Consider the following 22326-nt stretch of genomic DNA (forward strand, 5'->3'; position numbering starts at 1 on the left):
ATTGATTTAAACCTGCCCTGTCCCAGACAGCATGCTAAGACATTTACTAGCCTATCCCATGCATTCCTGTGACCACCTTGTAAGGAAGGAGCTCTCGCCATCCCATCTCACAGAGGAGGAGACTAAGGCTTAGAGAGGAGGAGACTGGCCTGGCACCATGCATTAGAAATGGGTGGAGCTGTGCTGGGAATTTGGGTTTCTTATGCTCTCCTATAGGCTCTGTGCTTAATGGCCCAAGCCTCTCTTGTCTGTCTCAAATGGAACCATTAGAAGTATTCGATCTGCCATATTCTCCCTAAAAGCCCAAGAAAACTCCTTATTAATTTTTATTTAACACAGTATGGCATTTACCCAACCTGGTTCTGTGTTTCGATGTTTTCAACCTTAGAAAACCACTACAAAGCTCAAATGCCGCCCTGCCTGTATCATTATTGTCTGGGACTTCAGCCAAAGCATGTCCTTGGAGTTCAGTGAGGTGAGAACTCAGGAATCTTTGTGACTGATGTGAGCACTTCCTTAAGGAACTACTGCACCCTCATGGAGCATAAGAAGGGAGAGAGAAAAAAGAGAAGAAATGGACCATGTCCTGTTGCTATTATACCTATCAACACAGTCCCATTAAGGTAGAAGGAAAATCATATCCATGTCTGCGAATCACAATGTGGATAAAGAAAGACAAATTTCTTAGGAATAACACCTAGTGGAATAAAGGGTTGGGGGGGTTATCCCATGATCTTTCGCTGCCCCTACAGCTCCACGTTATCAGGATCAAACCAAGGGCCTTCCTTCCATCTCTGGTGTGGATGCTTTGATCCCACCATCTGACCCCAATGACAGTCCAGATTTAACAGCTATAAGGCACCTAGGGCTTATCTGTTTCCTCCTCTTTTTGAAAATCTCTTTTGAGGATGTCCCTTGGGAGACCCACACACTGCCAAACTCTGATGATTTCCTACACTAATTTATAGCAGAACCTTCTTCCCTATGCTATGAGCAAGCTCATTGTTTCTTTAAGCTTGGCCTTTCTTCCCAATGCTCAAATTCTTTCTTTTCCCCCAAGTCTGGGAGGAGAGCATGGTTAGGGAAAGCAAGGTTGGGGCTATGCTGCTACCTGAGTGTCCTCCCTCTGCCTTCTCCAATTGTGTGCATTTGGACAAGTTATATAATTTCTGGGAGCCTCAGCTTTCTCCTAAGCCAGAAAGGAGATGAACAGTCATCCCTTTCTATGGTGCTATGCAGACCGAATCAGATGACAACTGAGAGGCCTTCTGTATAGTGTCTGGAACTCAGTGAGAGCACAGTTCTCAATACTGCACTCAAAGAGACTCCTATCAATGTGTTTGGGTCAGCATGCATGATCAAAACCATTTACTCATGTTTAGACAACAACCCTACAGTGTATCAGCACTATTCTAAATGCTAGGATATAACAGTGAGCAGGTACGACCCAAATCTTACATTAGAGTGGGGAACAGAGAAAATAAGCAGATAAAACATTAAGTAGTATTGATGAAGCTGATGGAGGCAATTAAAAAGAAACACAGTAAGAGATTGCAATCATGGGAGGCGCTATTTCAGATGAGGGTTGGAGAAGGTCTCTGTCTCTCTGTAGAGCTGCGACTGGAGCAGAGTCCAGGATGAAGTCAGGGAGCCAGGGGAACAAGGGGGAAGAAGGTTCCAGGACTACTGAACAGCAAGCACAAAGGCTGAAAAGGAGATGCTTGGTGTATTCAAGGAACAGGGAGATGTTGTTCCTTGGTGCACAGTGGGTAGAGGGAATGTTGGGGCTGAAAGATGGGGCCATGTAACCTGAGGTCCTGTGGGTGGCTGTGAGGAAACAGTTTGGTTCTAAATGTGGCAAGAGCCACTGACAGACTTTGAGCAAAAGAGCAATATCACCTGATTTGCATTTTTAAAAATCACTGTTGCTGCTCTGTTGAGAAGAGAAAAGGTGAAATTGGGGAAGTCACTTTAGGTGACTATGGCAAAGATCCCGGAGAAACACAGTGGTGGCTGGGACCAATGTGGCAGCAGGAGATAGCAAGCAGTCATCAGGGTTAGGATATGTCTTGACGGTGCAGCTTATGATACAGAACGGAGCTGTCACTTAGATGGAAATGCAGAGGAAGAGCATTCACTGGGGAATGAGGGTTTGTATTACAAACATCAAGTCTGTGCTGCCTCTTAGACATCCCAGTGGAACTGCCGAGTACTGGGTTGGATACGTGAGTCTGAAGTTCAGAGATATGGGTGAAAAAGAGACGTAGATTTAGGAGCCACCAGCCCTGATGCTGAAAGCCATGGAACTGGGTTAGAGCATCTGGGGAGTGATAAAGGGCCCCATATTCATATTTAATTATTTTATCTGTATATTTCCTAATTTCCCTAAAAAGAAAAAAAAATATCAAGATATCATCCACATCATCTGCTTCCACATACCCTACAATGCTTACCTGACTTACAGTACTTATTGCATGAAGAAACGGTGAATGGAATTCCTGGGTCTGGAATTTAGCTGGATTAAGGTGGGGCAATTAATCAACTAACTCAATCTAAACATGGGAAAGAGATCAGACTAATGCCAACTGAAGGTCATTCTACAAAATCCTTGCCCAATACTCATCACAACTGTCAAAGTCATCAAAAACAAGGAAAGTGTGAGAAATTGCCACAGCTGAGAGGATCTCATGATGACTAAATGCAATATATTCTGGATGGGATCCTGGGACAGGAAAAAGATATTAAATAAAAACTAAGGAAATCCAAGTAAATTATGGACTTTAGTTAATAATAATGCATCAATATTAGTCCATTCATTGTTACAAATGTACAATACTAGTGTAAGATGCTATTAATGGTAGAATAGGGTGTGGAGGCATGGGGATTTTCTGAACTGTCTAAAATTGTTCAAAAAATCTATTAATTAAAAAAAAGAAAGTGGGTCATTGGGGAAGCTGTTTGAGATTTTACATTATATGAGGAACGAAATTTGACAAGAGCAAATCAGAAATATGATACAGGGCACTTCAGGGTTTAAACATAAGACTGCTCAGCTAAAAAATGTCAATGGCTTCTGTTCTCATCAAAGCAGACAGAGTCCTTGGTAGGCACAGAAAATGCTCCTTATCAGCATGGATTTCTCTATTGGTTCTGTCTGCCTGTGATACTCGGTTGTGCAATGACATGCCAGAGCACCAGTGAATCCAGCCAGCCAATAGTCACCTCCAGGCAACAGTCAGCACCATTTCAATTCTAAAACCCAAAAGAGTCACGTGGTTTAACAAAAGAGAGTTGTTCATTTTACCTAAATTTATACATGTAAGCAGGCTTTAGCTCCTTCCCAATCTAATCCATTACCAGATCCTCTTAGTCCCACCCCGAAAACATTTATCAAATTTGTTCACATTTCAACATGTGTGTTGCCACCACTGTCATACCTGGACAATTATTAGAGCCCCCTAATCTGTCTCTCTGCCTTCCTCTCCTGCATCTGCAGGAGAAACTGTCTCAAATTCTAAACCAGGCCATGCCACTCTCCACTTTAAAAGCCTTTGTCGACACGGCCTTGCCTCAAGAATCACATTTTAAGGGAGAGCATCCCAAGAGGGGTAGAGAAGGCCCTGCAGGGTCCGACCCTAGCTTGCTCACCTGACTTCACCGAGTCACTCCTGTTCGCCTGCCCTGTGAACCCGGCACCTGGGGCCACTTAGTGGAAGCACAGCAACCTCTGATTTCAAGAAAGGAATTAAGGTCTAAGATCCTGAGTAGCTAGGCTTGATTGACATTGCTGACTGACTTTGAGAAGAAAGCAAAATTGATGGAGAAAGTTTGTTTGGGGCCATTTCAGGAAGACATGCTGGCAGGTGTCCGCAGGCACAACACTGCCAGGCACCAAGCGGCGACGTTTCTAAGCAATTCATCAATCTTGGCAGTGGGGCCTGATGTTGACTGAGTAGGCAAGGTGGGGACGGGTGACAGCTGCCCTCGTGCCTTCCCCTTGGCAGCGTCTTTTCTCGACGTCCAGGCAAGAAGCATTTGCTTGCACAGGTCACAATGACGTTGCTCCTTGGCCAGGAGAAGAACAGTAAACAGATCAAGGCACTCCCTTTAGGGCAGTTCTCTTCTTCATTCTCCACCCATGATATAAAATTTAATATAAGGAGGAATAAATGCAAATCTCTATTCAAATGAAGCAGGAAAGAAGATTTTTAAACAGCACTCATCTGCGAAAAGAAGCATTCCATCAAGAGAAGTTGTTTAATAAATCTTGAATAAAGTTCTTAAGAGCAGAGAAGTACTCGACAGAGCCATTGTGCCTCCCAGGGCAACCAGGTCTATCTCCATCACATGCCCTTCCCCATCCCCTGGGACTTACAGTCAGGAGAGTGAACACCACCTGCCTCCCTTTCATAGGTTTGATATCTCATGCCCTCTACCAAGGCCAGAAGCAAAAGTACTCTTTAGGTATGAAGTCATGTTTTCATGTACTTATTTGGCTAGGCAACAATTGTTTATAAATGTCCATTGGCTGGCAACACTAAGTATAACAGTGAACCAGGCAGGTGTAAGGCTCTGCATTCATATAGACAGGGAAACAAATCCTAATTCTTAAATCCCCAAGCTATGAAGAAAGCATAGAAGGTAGCAAAAAAGAACAAGGATTCAAGAACATGAGTAGGCACAGTCCACTGAATAAGAGAGAAAAAAAAATCCTAACGGGGGCTAGAGTTACCTATGTGGGCCTCAGTTATCACTGCAGATTCCCAAATCGGTGCTACCCAAGTTACCTACTTAGATGCTGCCCATCTATTGGAAAGGGGGATCCTTTCTCTGTCCTGCAGTAGGAAATGGAGATAGCTCGTGGGGAAATGCATTCTAGCAGGCAGGTGCCTCTGATAAACACATCAGCTGCGGGCTACAGAGGGCATGCTGGGAGGTTTCTTCCTAACCAGCACTGAGCAGGTACCTTAGAGGAGTGAGTGAGTGAGGTATACGCCAAATGCTTCTCCATGCTATATGCATCATATCAGTCAAAAATGCACTCACTAACTTGATATTAGTATTGCATCATTGTTACGTCTCAGCTTTGATAAGTATACAATGTTTACATAAGATAACACCCTTTAGTTTTGAAAATTCACACCCAAGTATAGCATGGTAAAATCACTTTGCAAACATTTCTCAGGTCTTTGTCCAACAATTTTATGACGCATCCACAGCATCTTCCCTCCTGTTCTTTTCTTTTCTCTCTCTTTAATTTTCAAATTCACGACAAGAAGCATATGGACATTTTTAGAACCTCAAACAGGCATGATGCCAAGACTGAAAAGCCTGCCACCTACAGTAGCGAAACAAGTTCCATTTGAAGTTCTTTTTAACAAAGGCCATATTATAATTGGGAATCCATTCCCTCTCCATTGTCAAGAACCAGGTGGCTTCTAGAAGTGGAGTTGGAATATAAGAAGAAAACATGTCTGCGCTGGATGCAAGGCCAGTGCTGAAGTCCTGGGGGCTACATGAATATGGATTTCTCCTTACTTCTGGTGATGCTTGGAGGCTCTGACATTCCTGCTCAGCGATGGGTGGGAAGCAGACAGCACAACCTGCTGCTTCTGTCTGCCTCCCAGCACAGGGAGGAGGCTGCTTCCCACCCACAGACTTCAGGCTGGAAGAAACCCAGCTGAAGGAGGAAGCCTTCCTCAGCCCAACCTTCTAATCCCTGCATGTCCCTGCCAGGCCCTGCTGTAGAGTGGAAGCAGGAAAAGGAGAGGAGTCTCATGTGCATCAAATATGATAATAGATGTGATGGTGTTCTGCAAGTGAGAAATCTAGGCTGCTGCTCAATATAATACGAATTAATGCTAAGCTAAATTTTTAAACTCTTTCATCTGTTAGCAGTGCTTCAGACTGCAAAAAACTGAAGATTCAATCCAAACTTGATTTAAACAAACAAAAAGGGGTTATTGGCCTATATAATAGAAATTCCAAAAGATGAGATCAGTTTGGGATGTGTCTTTGTCTGCTAGGCTGCTATGACAAAACCCACCCAGCACATTAGTTAGGAATTCACTGACTAACAGTGTTGAGGCTAGGAGAAGTCCAAAATCGAGGCTTCAAAAAGATGATGCTTCCCCCCAAAGTATATACTACCCCAGTGCTGGCTGCCAGCAATCCCTAGGGTTCCTGGACTTGTATCCTGCCTCATGGCACATGCTGATGATGTCCTCTTCTTTCTCCTGTGGGCTCCAAGGACTTCTGGCTTCCAACTCCTTCCTGTGGCTTTGTTTTACCATGTCTGAGTTTCAGTAATCCAGATTAAGTCCCAACTTCATTCAAGAGGCCCTGTCTATAATGGATTCACACCCATAAGATTAAGAACATATCTAAATTAGGGGACATAATTCCATTTATCACAGGATGTGTATTAATTTAGTCACTCCAACTCCATTTCTTCATGATTCCGTGTGTCTGAGTATTGGCTTTGTCTTCAAGCCTGGAACACTTCTTGGTGACAAAACTGCAGTGAGATTTCTAAACTTCACACTCACGCACCACACAGATACAGGGAAGAGAGGATCTCTTCAAGTGGCTCTCCTTTAAAAGTGAGGACCAGAGGTCCCTAGCAAAACTCCCCTGATATCTCATTTGCCTGGTGAAGGCAGAAGCAGATATTTAGCTGTCTCATGTTGGTCCTAAATTGGAAACAAGGATAAAATTCAGGGAAGCTGTCAGTTATTGTTCAAATTCTGGCACTTTTGGGTTGATCGTTTCAGGGATTGTGGCTTGACTTTCTGGGATGTTTGCTGTAAATAATGGCAAGCTTCCTGGACCAGTTGTTGCAAGTTATGGGCCAGAATTTCCTGGTGATCATTCATTTGAAAATTTAGTCTCTTAATTATTAACTGGATATTTAAAATCTATTAGTCATCATTATTTTTTCTCAAAGCTCATGAAGACATCCAAAGCCTCCGTACATCACCCTCACACAAAGTCAGAAGAACTCTGAAGCAGGCAACATTTGTGCATTAGAAATAGTTTCAGACCTTTCCCAAATTCTCCAATACCTCTTCCACTTCGTTTTGCCCACAGTTAAACTTAACCCAGAGTTATAACTTGTACTACTATGCCACAGAGTGCCTTAGAAGCATTCTTTATCATCAGTAGCTCCAATCCCAGATCCCAACTGTGAAGGACATGAAAACTCGTACAACTAAAACCACTTATCACCACACAAAGGCAGAGATAATGATGTCTGCAACAAATGGCCCCTGCACAGTCTACCTTAGGTTTAGATTGTTTGTTTACTTCCTTCTACATGATTTCTGTCATTATCATCACACTTTATCCCAGGAGAAACCCTCCACAGCCTGATGGGACTTGAAGTTGACATTTCATGCAATAAAAAAATAAATCTTGCACTGCAAATATTTCAACTGTTGGTCTGTGATTCTCACCCTGGCTGCACATTCGAATCATCTCAGTTTTAGATAGCTGGGTCTTGTTTCAGAAAACTCGAGTCAGGACTTCTGAGGGAAGGCCCTGAGCATCAGTACTTTTTGAAGTACTATGATGATGCAAACAGGGTTAGATAGAATGCCAGTTGGAAAGTATTATGCACCCCAGAAAAGCCATGTTTTAATCCTGATCCAATCTTGTTGAGGCAGCTGTTTCTTTTAATCCTAATTCAATATTATAGGTTGAATATTTTAATTAGATTATCTCTACCGAGATATTCTACACCCATTTGTGGATGTGACCTTTGAGTAGATAATGTAATTCTACCCATTCCAGGTGGATATTGATTAATTTACTGGAATCCTTTAAAGGGAGAAACCTCAGAGATGACAGAGCCAAAAGAAACTTCAGAGCAGAGCTGACAGGCAGAGAACAGAGACATGGATGTTTGGAGATGCTTGGAGCCCAGCAGACATCATCACCATGAGATGTTAAGCAAGCCAGAACATATAGAAAGCCAACGGAAGCCGAGAGATGAAGGCCTGCCCTGGAGAGGCAAAGTGAGGAACTCCCACATGGGCAGAGGCTGAAAGCAATGGCGCCCAGGACCAATGGAGCAGCAGATGCCAGCCATGTGACTACTCAGCTGACAGAGGTATTCCTGACCCATAAGACTTTCTTGAGTGGAGATAACCTCTTGTTAGTGCCTTAATTTGGATACTTTTACTTCCATAGAACTGTAAACTTGTAATGTATTAAATTCTCCTTTTTAAAAGCCATCCCAGCTCTGGTATATCACATTCCAGCAGCTTGCAAACTAACACACATGGGTTCATTTTACATGTGTTACACTTATTTATGAGACTTCATTTTTCCTAGTGAATGCCAATAGTCGTCTCTGATATGATTATCATGAATGTAAATAATTGTGTAAAACAAGGCTACATCCAAGAGCCTCTCTGAACACCATCCCAGAGTTACAGAGAAGGTCAAGCCAAGGTCTGCTTGGATTAAGAATGACATATGCCAGCTCCTTCCCAGTGTGGAATCTGAGCAGGCCAAACTGGGAGATGCCAGAGCACAGCTGCTTTCAGGTGCAGAAACTGCTGAGACGGTGGGTACTAGCACAGGCAAGCACTGAAGCCAATTTCCCCATTTGGTATGATGGCACAGAAACAGCTCTCATCAGTGGATGGTAGCTTTCTTTGGGGGAAAGCTGCTCCTACTCTAGGTGCAGCCTGACGCTCCTTCACTCCACCCCAGCATGGCAGCTGAACCTGCTTCTTGAATGATCAGCCCACATCTGGCCTGTGACAGTTTGGATTATGTGCCCCCCCAAAACACATTCTTAATCTCAATCTCTCCCTGGGGATGTGAACCCATTTATATTTTGAGTATATTATTTTAATTAAGGTGTGGCCCAACTGAATGAGCCTGGGCTTTAATCCTATTACTGGAAGGTTTATGAAGAGAAAACCACATGGAGAACAACTTGGAAGTCAATGGAATCTAGAAGAGAAAGGAAAGGCCAATGCCATGTGGTGGAAAGGCCAAGGAACCCCAAGGATCACCGCCAGCCAGGAGATACTCACCCCAGAAGGAAGCCAACCTCCTCACTTGAGTCAATCAATTCCTGCAGTTAAGCCAACCCATAGCAACTAGGAAGCTAAGACAGGCCACATGGTGCCCTAGCAGTTTTGTGTGGGGGTGACAGAGGTACAAGAGCACAGACCTTGACTGCAGGTCAACTTTCCCTGCTCATTCAGGCCCTGCTGCCAGGGGATGCACATCCCTATAGCACATGACATTTCCAATACTTTAATAAACTCCTGTTTCTTTGGTTAAATGCAAGCTATTTGGGAAGGTTCCAACCTTGTATTAACTGCTCCACTGAGAAGCATTTCTCTATTTTCAGTTTCCTGCTACTTCAGAAGATTGGGCCAATTCTGTCTTGTGTAATTAGTATTATCAAAACAAGTTTGTTACAAATGTGTCCCAGTATTATTTATATTACCATAGCCAACCAGTTTTGCCAAAATATACATGCTTCCTTATTCAGAAAGCTTGATATTATACGCTATTGCCATGATGGGGATGGCAGATCTAAGTCCTATGCCCCCTGAAGCAGTAAGAAAAGTTAAAGTCGATTAATCATCTAAGAAGTGCTATTTATATATGTGTGTGTGGGGGTATTTATCTGTACATGTATGTATATAACTATATATTATACATAATATACATAGTCAGTTGCAAAATATTTACTTGATATAGTCTTATTTTATGTAGTTCTAAAATAGAAAGTGCAAGGACAAAACATTAATATTAAAATTCATATATGTTCTTTTCATTTCATATATGTAAGATTCACATTCCAAGTTTTAGACCTTTCACGTCCATTTTTCCATAAATATAAAGTCATAGTCTATGTAAATATCTATCTAAATATAAATATGACTAGAAATAGAAATACACATGTCTATATAAATTTAAATATTTATATATAATCTATTGGAGACAAACATATATACACAATATATAATTTATATACATGTTTATATTATATTGAAGATACATGTATTTATATCATATAAACATTTATGCATGTATACATATGTTCTAGTTTGCTAGCTGCCGGAATGCAATATACCAGAAACAGAATGGCTTTTAAAAGGGGGAATTTAATGAATTGCTAGTTTACATTTCTAAGGCTGAGAAAATGTCCCAATTAAAACAAGTCTATAGATCGCTTCTCGGCCTTTTGGCTAAGATCAAGTGTAGTATCTGTTCTTATCAGTTTGGTATCTGATGCGTCCTCTATCCGAGGACAATATATTGGATGGATTTTTGGAGCAGGGAGATGGAATGGGAGCTTGCTCTGTCCACTCCACGCATCGACCTGGTATTGCAGTACTTCCAGGAATGGTGCACAAAAAAAGAAAAAAAAAACAAGTCTATAGAAATGTCCAATCTAAGGCATCCAGGGAAAGATACCTTGGTTCAAGAAGGCTGATGAAGTTCAGGGGTTCTCTCTCAAACGGAAGGGCACATGATGAACACATTCAGAGTTTCTCTCTCATCTGGAAAGGCACATGGTGACCATGGTCAGGGTTCCTCTGTAATCTGGAAGGGCACATGGTGAACATCATCTGCTAGGTTCTTCTCCTGGCTTCCTGTTTCATGAAGCTCCCTGGGAGGCATATTCCTTCTTCATCTCCAAAGGTCACTGGCTGGTGGACTCGGCTTCTCGTGGCTATGTTGTTCTGCTTTGCTCTCTCTGAATTTCCTTCATTCTCCAAAATGTTTCCTCTTTCATAGGTCTTCAGAAACTAATCAAGACCCACCCAAATGGGTGGAGACACACCTCTACCTAATCCAGTTTAAGTCACTCTTGATTAAATCACACCCCCAGGGATATGATCTAATTACAGTTTCAAAAATACAATACTGAATAGGGATTAGAAGAAACGTCTGCCTTTACAAAAGTGGATTAGGATTAAAACATGGCTTTTGTAGGGTACATACATCATTTCAAACCAGCACAACATATAATATATTCACTACAACCATATGGAATAAATGCTATTATTACGCTCAGTTTATACATCTCACACACAAGGAAATTGTGCAGAAAAATTAAGCAACTTGCCCAAAGCTACAAAGCTAGTACAGATGGGATCTGAACCCAGATGTCTGACTCCAGATACTGCACTTTTATTGCTGGTGCAGCCATCTCTCCAGGAGGGCTTTAACATCTTGAGCCTTTCCCAAGGAAGGGGGAGCTTTACTCTGATCCTTCAGCATTCAGGTACTCCATATGTGGGCTTTGCACTTCTCCCCATACGGATGAGTGTCAAGAAGGGCAGGACAATGAGGCCCCATTTCTCAGGGACCCCTACTGTCAGTCTTGCTTCCCGATGGACTAGCACCCAGTGTATGGGTATGTACATGTGTGCACCTCGTCCTGCTCTTGAATCATACGCATCTTTCAAAAGTGTGGGTGGGCAAATGTGTGCAGAGCCTTGTTCTTTAACTCACCCAATTTTCCCAAATCAACTGCACAGTAGCTGTTCACAGCCTCTAACCCACCCACCACACCCTAGCTCCAAGACTTTGGAAACTCAAAATAAAAATAAAAGATTTTTTAAAATTCTCATTTTCTGATTTTCCCTTACCTGAGGTATTGACACAAAGACTTACATGCTATAGGAGGAAAGCACCCAGCATACAATGAAAGAGAGGAAAAAACACGCACATTTTTCAGAAATAGCATCATACTGCCCAGGCACGCTTACACTCCTAGAACACTGTCTGCTTCCCACAGATTAAGTAGTTCACTGTTCCAACAGCTGGATCCCAGACTTCTTTCTACACTGTCATGGTTCGCTTCCAAATAGAAAAATTTCCCCAATAAACACCAAGCAATCGTTAGAAGGGTTTTCTCCTTTTTATTGCATGGCTAAAAATGTAATAATAGGCTTCTGAATTTGATATTTGGTAGGATGCTTTTTGTATCCTCTGTTCTTCTCACTCATTGAGTAAATATTTCTGTTGCTCTTCTGTAGGAGATGGGGATACTGGGGTTATCGATGGCCAGTGCAATCCTGGCCCTTACAGAGCTTACATACTAACAGAGCAAAAGGTTTGCCCCGCAGCCCTCCAATCAGGTCAGAGGACACGGGGATCATCATGTGCAGTTCCTGGGGCTGCAGGAAGGAGTGAATTCTGATCTTATCCTATTATAGCCACCCTAAGGATTAATTGGCACTAATTGGTTAGCAGAACTGATCTTGGCAGCACCATGGTGAAGCAGCTGCAATTTTCTTTTACTCTTTAACATAATGGTTGCAAAGTTGTTCTTATCTTTGGGCTCTGATCACGTCCGTTTGATGGCATGTTTTATGAATTTTACACATGGGCCTTAGGCATCATTTAACTGACCTCTTGCTACATGTGAAAATATTGCCTGTGTGATTTTTATGTAAACACCCTGAGCTTTGTTTTTTGGCTATTTGATTTCTATTCCCATTTTTCAGATGGCAAACTGAGAATCAGAGAATGTAGGTGACTTGCCTAATGTCACCAAGCTAGATTTTGTCAGCATCCACACCGGTCTAAAACCTATGCTCTTAAATGCTCTATCCTGTGCTTCGTACAGCACCCATGAGATCCAAAGTCTCCCAAGAGTTATGTGGTAGCCATGATGGTGGGGGACAAGCATGGGAAAAAGAGAACATTCTCATTGTCACAATTACTTGGGTTTCAATCCCAGTTCTTTGATTTACTGTGTGGTTCTGAGACAACCTTCCAACTCTCTGAATTGCCAGGTCCTCAACTATAAGATGGGAATAATTGCTGTCCATCAATATAGCCTTGATGCTTTAATGAGTAATATAGTGTATTCAACATAATGCCTTACCCAGGCAGGTGCTTAGTCTCGGTTAAAAATCTGTAATTAGGTTGTAATTCACAACTTATTCACATCAAGGAGAGGAGGTCTGAAATGATAACAAAGTAAAGATGTGCCTCAAAATATACTCAGTCACTAGAGAAAACGTTATAAAGTGTGTCCCCATGTTGATCATATTTCTGGGAGGTTGACTACCTCAACACAAGAAAAGGCCCCCCAAACTATCCACTCAGCTGGCTTAGCTTGTTATGTTGATTGATGGGACAGATGGTATCCATCGTGAAAAGACACTAATGAAGTGATGTTTGATTTTATTAAATATCACAAGAAAATTGTTCATTTATTCCAGAAAAAAATGATATGCAGAAAATATAAAGCAAGTGTAGCCAATTAATTTAGTTTATGTTTGCCAAAAGCCTCTGACAATGATTGGCATGGAAACATGCTTAATCCATTAACTCCCCTGGGACTGGGAACAACATTCTGCCAGTAGGAGTTATTTCATTTTTAACAAGAAGCAAAAGGATTGTCTCTGGATAATGGATTGTAAACAGACATGCCTCAAGAGTAGTGTTCCTCAATATTTCATAATAAATGATCTAGAGGAGGGATTTTTTAAAAATGAAATCGCTAAATCTGCAGATGATGCTTAGCTCTTCTGAGTTCAAAATATCAAGGGAAAATAATAAGTTAGAGGATGGTCACATAGTATGTACAGGAAGAAATATGAAAACAGAAGTTTACTATTAATAAGTGTAGCTGCATTTTAAAGAAAAAATAATTCAGGAAGATTTGGTAAGAGACTTAAGAATTATTAGGAATGCCATGCAAAATGCCCAGAACATTGAGATCTTGACCAAGAAAATCCAAACAGAAAGCAGCTTTTCAAAGGAGTTGTGCAAGTGTGTGTGTGCATAAATGCCTTAAAAAGAAATGCTATGAGGATTTCCTTTATTTTCCAAACACTCTCACCAAATTTTAAATTTTCTCTTATATTCATAATTTCTAATGTCTCTCACAGAATTACTAGCAAAGTCACAATTAGAACTAAAAGCTTGACCCTTCTAAGGAAGAGTGCTTTTATCATTCTCAAGTAACAAAAAGAAGCCTATATTCCCAGCACTGTGGGAGTATGGGAGATAGCAGGCACAGATTATTTCCTCTAAGCAAAAAGAAGAAAAAAAAAAAAGGAACATAATGCATTTGGATGTCCTTCTTCTCTCTACATTATGGTGAGCCTAATCATCTATCTACTTTGTATATAAGAACAAGAAGGTCAGGAAGGAAAGTGAGGTTCAACAGGTCAGGAGGACCCAAATACTTGACCAGCTGTACAGAAAATGGCAAACATTCCAAATGCATATGTGATTTTGTCTACACATAAATGCACATGTACCTGCATGCCAATATGCACATGCATACAGCTATAACAGAGACTGAAAATAATGAGCCAGCTACCAGGGGAGGCATCCCCTTAGAAGAAGATATTAAGCTTTAGCTAGAAGTCCCTTTGTGGTGGTGCCCTAAAGAGGATTTTGGGTGTCATAAGAGTTGTTCGAATAAGGATAATCCTAACAACAATAATAATAGCTAATGTGTACTGAACTCTGACTATGCAAGGCAGGCAGAATAATGGCCCCTGAAGATGTCCACACTCTAATTCCTGGAACCAGTGAATTTGTTACCTTCCAAGGCAAAAGAGACTTTGCAAATGTAATTAATTTTGTGGTCCTGGCAATGGAGAGATTATCCTGGTTTATCTGGGTGGGCCTGGTCTAACCATACATGCCCTGAAAAGCAGAAACTTTTTCCAAGCGGAGTCAGAGAGATGCAGTAAAAGAGAAAGTCAAAGAAAGTCCATGTGTGAGAAAGATTCCACATACCTTTGCTTGCTCTGAAATGGCAGGGCTATGTGCAACTGCTACAGAAAAGCCTCAAGGAGCTAAGCGTGGACCCCACCTGGAAATAGGGACCACAGTTCCACAGCTGTGAGGAATTGGATTCTGCCAATAGCCTGAGTGAGTTTGGAAGCAGATTCTCCCTGGAGCCTTCAGTAATTTAAATATAAAGGCATAAACAGGTTATAAGTAAAACAGAAAGAAAAAAACTCCACAAACCTAGCACAGTATAATCAAAGGAAAACTGAATGGCTATAATAATACAAGGAAGTAGCTGTCAGAACAAGGAACTGACAAGAGATAAAAGGTGAGATTTCACAATAGTAAAGGGGTCAATTCTCCAAAAAGACTTAAAAATCCTATCTGCATTTACACATAACCAAAGTTTCCAAACACATGAAGTAAAGACTGATAAACCTGAAAGAAGAATTAGACAAATTCATAAGTATAGCTGGAAATTTCAACATTCTTTTGTCAGTAATCGATAGTACAAGTTGAAAGAAAATAAGCCAGGATCTAGGAGACCAGAACAATCGAATTGAGAAAATCAACCCACTTGACCAAACTGACACTGTCGAAATTGCAAAATATTTCCACCAGCACAAGGCAGAAGTGCACATTATGATCCTTTTGAGGAGGGGTGGGGATATGTGACTAATTAGTTCTAATTTGATTCTTGGGTAGAAGAGATGTATGCCAGGTCTGGGACAGTACATTCATTTGCTAGTTTGAAACCTTCCAGGGTTCTCTCTGTCCATTGGCATAAAAAGAAACAGTAACATTTGAGATGGTGCCACCAAAGCAGGCTAGAAATGAGTGACATTGATGGGCAGAATGCCCCGCCAATCTGCAGCAGACATTTAATGTACCTTGCAAGTGCAGGTGGCAGGGAAGAGGAGTCATTTTAAACCACCGAGATTAGAAAGGTGTTTGTTACTGCAGCATTACTTCCTCAAAGTCTGACTTTAAAAAAAGCCTTCTGTAGTTTTATCAGCTCATCTTCACACAGCACTGACAAAAATTAGAAAGGAAGTAGGTGGAGAGGACTTCTTTTGTGTATCTGGAACAGAAGAAAGAGAAATTCCAAGAGTCTCTGAAAAGTTACCCTTCAATCCCACTGGCCATGATTGGGTCATATATGTAAAGCTCTGGCTAGTGCCAGGGGAGCTTTAAAATATGCATCTGACAGTCTCAGCCTCTGTATTTGGAGAATATCTCTCCCAGAAATGCAGAACAGAGGAAATGGGAGTTGAGCATGCAGCCAGGAGAGCTGGCCACAAGCATTAAACGTGTTGTTTGAAGGGAGGAAAATAAAGCTTAGTAGTTAAAACACTGGGCTTTGGAGACAGACACTGCTGGGTTTGAATTCTCATTTCTGAATTCAGCAATACTATGTCCTGGAGATAATTACCCTGAGCCTCAGTCTCTTCATCTATGAAATTGGGATAAGATTAGAACATGCCTCACAGGGTTACTGAAAGATGTAAGTGATCTAAGGCATGCAATTTATAAAGCAAATACAGAAACAGCAGAGAAGCAGAGTACCTAGTGTGAGTCAGACATGGGATGCGGCCTTTCACATATGCTGTGTTTTCTCATCAACACAGTAATGCTTTAAGAAGCATTGTGACCCTCCAGTGCCACATACCTAGAAAATCACAGTAACAAGCTCAAGGTTACTTCAGTATTCTTCAGTATTCCTGTAGGATGAATACTGAAACAAGAAAGAGCTGCCAGAATCCCCAGATTGGGAAATAATTATGGTTAGCTTTAATTAGCCATCTTGTTAGGAAGACAGATAAGAGGTCTGAAGAGGAAGTACTAGTCAATGGAAAATATCCCAACTGAAGCTGCAAAGACAAATTCTTACTGAACTGAACAAGCAGATGGGCCAAAAGCAGTGTGTGCACATATATATGCTGATATATATAGATGAACATATACGTACATGTTAAAATGCAGGCCAATAATAAATAATAATAAATAAATAAAACCAAATCTTTAATCTGCTTCATAAAATTTCAATATTTGTGTGCTAAAGTCCATATCACCACTTGTGCCCTAAAAGCAATTTTATTGATTTAAAAAATGATGCAATTACAAGTTTAACTGAGTTAACAAGCAGAGTATGAGAAACAATGAAATTTATCCTAAAATCTTGCCACCAAGTTAATAAAGTAATTACAATTAATACTTTAAATTTTCAAAAATTAACTTAAACCAAATTATCCCCATTTATCAGGGATAATAACAGAATCAAACTAATAGAGTTATTTTAGAATTAAATGAGTAAATGTACAACTGCCTACGGTTTATGCTAAGAGCCATAAAAGTATAGGCTCATTATTAGATGTAAATTCTTTTAATTTTGTTATTAAGCTCATAATCAAGTGTTTCTTAATCCTTGAAGAGTTTATAAATGGTTGAGTTATTTTTAGGTGTGGCTGGTCTTTAAACATGGAAAAGTTCACTGAGGCTGGGGCATTTATGTTCTTTGAAATCTGTCCTCTTTATTCATATCCCAAGAATAGGTGTGCCCATTTCAATGGTGGGTGACAAGATCACAGAAATAAGTGAGTAGGCAAGAAGAACTCTCTCTGGTCTTTTGGGCCACAAAGACTTCACCGAAATACTTTACCCACAGCTTTTCAACAAGAGAGTAAATAGTTGTCAAGCAGAGAAATTAAATATATGTGTGTTGGGTGGTGCAACAGTGGCTCAGTGGCAGAATTCTCTCCTGGTATGTGCTGGACACCCGGGTTCGACTCCTGGTGCCTGCCCTTGTTAGAAAAAATGTGTGTGTGTAACTAAAATACATCCAGCCAATATCAATTACACTAGTAAGAAATTATTTATTATGAATATGCACAGAGAGATACATAGAATTTTGTTTTACAAAAAAATAAATAAGGGAAATGAGTTTTTCTAAAGTTATTAAAGGTACTATTGGGGATGATGACTGCATTACCTCCCATTCAATTTTCCTTATTTTTTTCTTTGATATGGGCAGGCTCTGGGAATCAGACCGAGGTCTCTGGCATGGCACAGCATGGGAGGCAAGAATTCTACCACTGAGCCACCGTTGTACCACCCTTCCATTCAATTTGTAATAATTCACATACCAAGCAATTCACCCATTTAAAGTGTACAATTCCATGATTTTTAGTATATTTACAAAGGTATGCAACCAAGGCCACAATTTTATTTTGAAAAATTTTCACTGCCTCCCAAAAAAACCCTATACTCATCAGCAGTCACTCTCCATTTCTCCCCAACTCCCCCAGAGCCCAACTCTACTTTTTGTTTCTATATGCTTACCTATTCTGGACATTTTAAAAAAATAGTACCATTGAATAAGTGGTCCTTTGCGGCATCTTTCACTTAGTATGATCTTTTCAAAGTTTATCCATGTTTCACTTAGTATGATCTTTTCAAAGTTTATACATGCTGTGGTATGTATCAGTGCTTCATTCTTTTTTATGGCTGAAAAATATTCTGTTGCACGGATATAGCATATATGATTACTGATTCATTAGTTGTTGGACACTGGGTGTTTTCACTTTTAGTCTATTATGAATAATGCCGCTAGAAACATGCATGACAAGTTTTTGCATGGACATGTGTTTTCGTTTATCTTGTCATTTAGTTTTTAACCCATTTTCCTTTGATGCTTGAAATAATTACATTTCCCCAACACCATCAGATTTTCTTACCTATAAGATTTAGTCTTCAAAATTTTTAATTGAATGACAATAATTTCTACTAGTTACAATAAGTTGAATGTACCTTCATCAAAATAACCATATGTAACTTTTTCAAAATAACTGGATATAAGCTTTTCAAAATAAATGAATATGACTTTTACAAAATCAATAGATTAAATTCTATTTTATTTCAGTGGCACTTTTAATTTCTAAAGAAGAGACATTTGTAGGCATAATTGAAATCTCTGACCCTGAATAATGAAAATCCTCTCAAGTTTCTCTACCGGGTTATATTTAATTAAAAATATTTTGATCATTCACTCTTTTAATGTTTAGTACTTTCTAATTATCCTCTCATGCTGCAACAAAAGAAGAAATTTTCAGATTAATATGAAGTCACAAAATCAATAAAGATAAATAATTGAAATATAAAATATGGTACTAAACCTTTGCTCATTGAAATGTTAAATGAGGCCTTCCAAGTGGGGGCCGATGCCACAGCCAGGAGAAAGCCCAGCACACCCTTGAAACTGGTCTCCACACCCCATCCCCAGCCAGACCCTCCCACCTCACGGGATGCTGCATTCAAGGGATTTAGGGGTATTGAAAGCAAAGGGGGTATCAGAACGAGGCGGATTTCCTTTCCTAGTTCATGAAGTTCATAAATACCTGCCACCTTGAAAAGTAAACATAGCCAGGACATCCCAGGCCTCTGAGGCCACCTTTGCCCTCTCAGAGCTAGGACCCATGAGGGAAAAGAGGAACCTCTGTGCCGCCTTCTCTGGGGCAGACTCAGGCATAGAATCCTCAGGAACCAAGGCATAGGGGACTTTGCGTTACCTTGTGGAGGGGGATTCAGGATGAGGAAATAAGATGAAGGGATCATTAAAAATATTTCCAGCATGACGTGTCATTTGGAGATGCTTTGAAAACAGCTTTTTAGTGTAAATACTAAGTAATTACCCAAATGGAAAGCATTCACCAAGGCAGGACTTCAGGGAATTTTCTAGCCAAAACAATCCAGCAAAATTTACAACTTCCATGCATTTTCACAGAACAGCCTTCACTTAAAGTTGAAACATTTGAATATTCAGAAATATTTTATAAAAGGCCTATCATTCAGATTCATAATAATTTGATCTAATTCTTACTTTAATTAGTTTACTGTTCCTCTGGTAAGATGTTAGCCACTCAAATAAAGAAACAAACAAACACAACTTCCAATCATAGGTCTCCTTACTGTAAATCATGACCGGGACCCCCAGAAGTACCTAACGGAGTAGTTAAAACACGGGCTTTGAACTCACCTGGGACAGAACAGTCTCTTCAATAAATGGTGCCTGGAGAACTGGATATCCATATGCAAAAGAATGAAAGAGGACCCATATCTCACACCTTATACAAAAGTTAACTCAAAATAGATCAAGACCTAAACATTAAATCCAAGACAATAAAATTTTAGAAGAAAATATAGGGAAATATCTTATAAAACTTGTAATTAGAGGCAATTTCCTAGATCTTACAACCAAAGCATGAGCACTAAAGAAAGAAACAGATCAATGGGAAGCCCTCAAAATTGAACACTTTTGTGCCTCAAAGAACTTTGTCAAGAAAATAAAAAGGCAGTCTACACAGTGGGAGACAATATTTGGAAACAATATATCAGATAAGGGTCTAGTACCCAGAATACACAAAGAGGCTGTTCAACTCAACAACAAAAAGACAAACAACCCAATTAAAAAAAGGGCAAAAGACACTTTTGAACAGACACTTTCCAGAAGAAGAAATACAAATGGCTAAAAGGCACATGTAAAGATGCTCAACTTCCCTGGCTATCAGGGAAGTGCAAATCAAAACCACAATGACACATCATCTCATATCCACCAGAATGGCCATTATCAAAAAAACAGAAAATGGCAAGCGCTGGAAAGGTTGTGGAGAAAGAGGCACACTTATCCACTGTTGGTAGGAATGCAAAATAGTACAACCACTGTGGAAGGCAGTATGGCGGTTCCTCATGAAGCTAAGTATAGAATTGCCATATGATCCAGCAATGCCATCGCTAGGTATCTATTCAGAGGACATAAGGGCAAGGACACAAATGGACATTTGGACACATGTTTATAGCAGAGTTATTTACAATTGCCAAGAGATGGAAACAGCCCAAGTGTCCATCAACAGAGGAGTGACTAAACAAGTTGTGGTATATACATACGATGGAATATTACTCAGCTGTAGGACAGAATAAAGGCATGAAGCATGTAACAACGTGGATGGACCTTGAGGACATTATGCTGAGTAAGATTAGTCAGAAACAAAAGGACAAATACTGAATGGTCTTACTGATATGAACTAACATTAATGAGTGAACTTGGGGTTTTCAGTTAAGAACAGCGGTTACCAGGACATAGAAATGGGGTAGATATTGGATAATTGGAGCTTAAGGGATACAGATTATGCAACATAACTGATTGTAAAAATTTAGAAATGGATAGCACAAGACTACCTGATTGTAGCACTATAATGTAAGTACACTGAATGAAGCTGAATGTGAGAATAATAGAGGGAGGAGGGCTGGGGGTACATATGAAACCAGAAGGAAAGCTAGACAATAAAGAATGAGATGGTATAATCTAGGAATGCCTACAGTGTACAATGATAGTGATTAAATGTACAAATTTAAAAATGTCTTTGCATGAGGAAGAACAAAGGAATGTCAATATGGTAAGGTGCTGGAAATATTTTAAAACTTAAAAAAAAAAAACATGGGCTTTGGGGAAAACTAGCCCTGTGTTTCAGTCCTGGTTCAGTCACTAATATGCTGTTGCTCTTACTTGTTTAATAAGCCTGACAAACAACTGTGGAACATGAGAACAATTCTGAGCAAACTACCAGTTAATAAAGTCCAAGAAAGTGGTTTGCAGTTCACAAAGGGTTACCTCAATGAAGTGGTGTTTTGCTTTAAGCCTGAATGCAAATCTCCATGTCTTGTTTATTCCTGTGATCAAGTAAGGGAAAAGAAAGATATTTTTCTCTTCAGTAAATTTAGAAGATCATTCATTCAGTTTGGGTTTGCTATATGGAGAAATGAGTGGGTAATGGTTCATTTTTAGAGCTAATTAATAAGTCCATTTATACTTTTTAAGCTTGGTGGTTGGTGTTTTTGTGGCACAGCTCAAACACTGGACTCAGGATGTGCAAACTTTGGTATACAATATGAGGTGCTTAATAGAAGCTCCAGTCTAGACTATAGGGCTAATGTTCAAATTCAGAAGGCAGTTGGCATTCCTGTGAGGCCAGCACCACCAAGTAATAGGAAAAGGGAAGCACATGTGTATCAATCAGCTATTGGCCCATGATATAGTATATAACATAACTCAATAACTGAACATTTACTATGGCTAACATTAATGTGGATCAGTTGAAAATAGATTGATCTGGAACAGACTTAAATGGACCTGTTCCAAGCTAAAAATGAGTCAGAGTTTCTTCTATAGGTCTCTTTTTCCCCTTGAACCATGAGGCTATCTGATATATATCCTTCTAATAAAAATGGCAGAGGCTCAAGATGGCAGAGCAGGCCTGATTATGCAAGAACATTCTATGCCTTTACATGCATCATCTTGAATAAGCCAAGATGGTCTAGACCGAGTACCTATTGGGCACCTCATGTTGTATGACCAAATAATTCAAATCATGGTATATGCTCAGGCCCAACGTCATGATGTGGGGAAGCATACCACACACTCCTTCTGAGGTCAAAGCAAGATGACCAAGCTTTATGCCAAGGGGCAGGGAAATAAAAGTCCTCGGATTTGGGCAGAGGAAAGTGAATGATTTTGAACTATTTAACGTCCCACAA

The 22326-nt window shown here is 40.2% G+C and overlaps 1 long non-coding RNA gene and 1 other non-coding gene across 3 annotated transcripts in view; one reads left to right on the forward strand and one right to left on the reverse strand.

The window, feature by feature from the left end:
* Window positions 1–22326, reverse strand: part of LOC143683490 (uncharacterized) — a 351853-nt gene that overhangs the window by 134291 nt on the left and 195236 nt on the right. The window lies entirely within an intron of this gene.
* LOC143685469 (U2 spliceosomal RNA) lies at window positions 10198–10388 on the forward strand. Its single transcript, XR_013176694.1, has one exon. It is a non-coding gene; the product is annotated as a U2 spliceosomal RNA (small nuclear RNA).

Source organism: Tamandua tetradactyla, chromosome 5 (genome assembly GCF_023851605.1).
Source record: "Tamandua tetradactyla isolate mTamTet1 chromosome 5, mTamTet1.pri, whole genome shotgun sequence".
NCBI classification, from domain to species: Eukaryota; Metazoa; Chordata; class Mammalia; order Pilosa; family Myrmecophagidae; genus Tamandua; species Tamandua tetradactyla.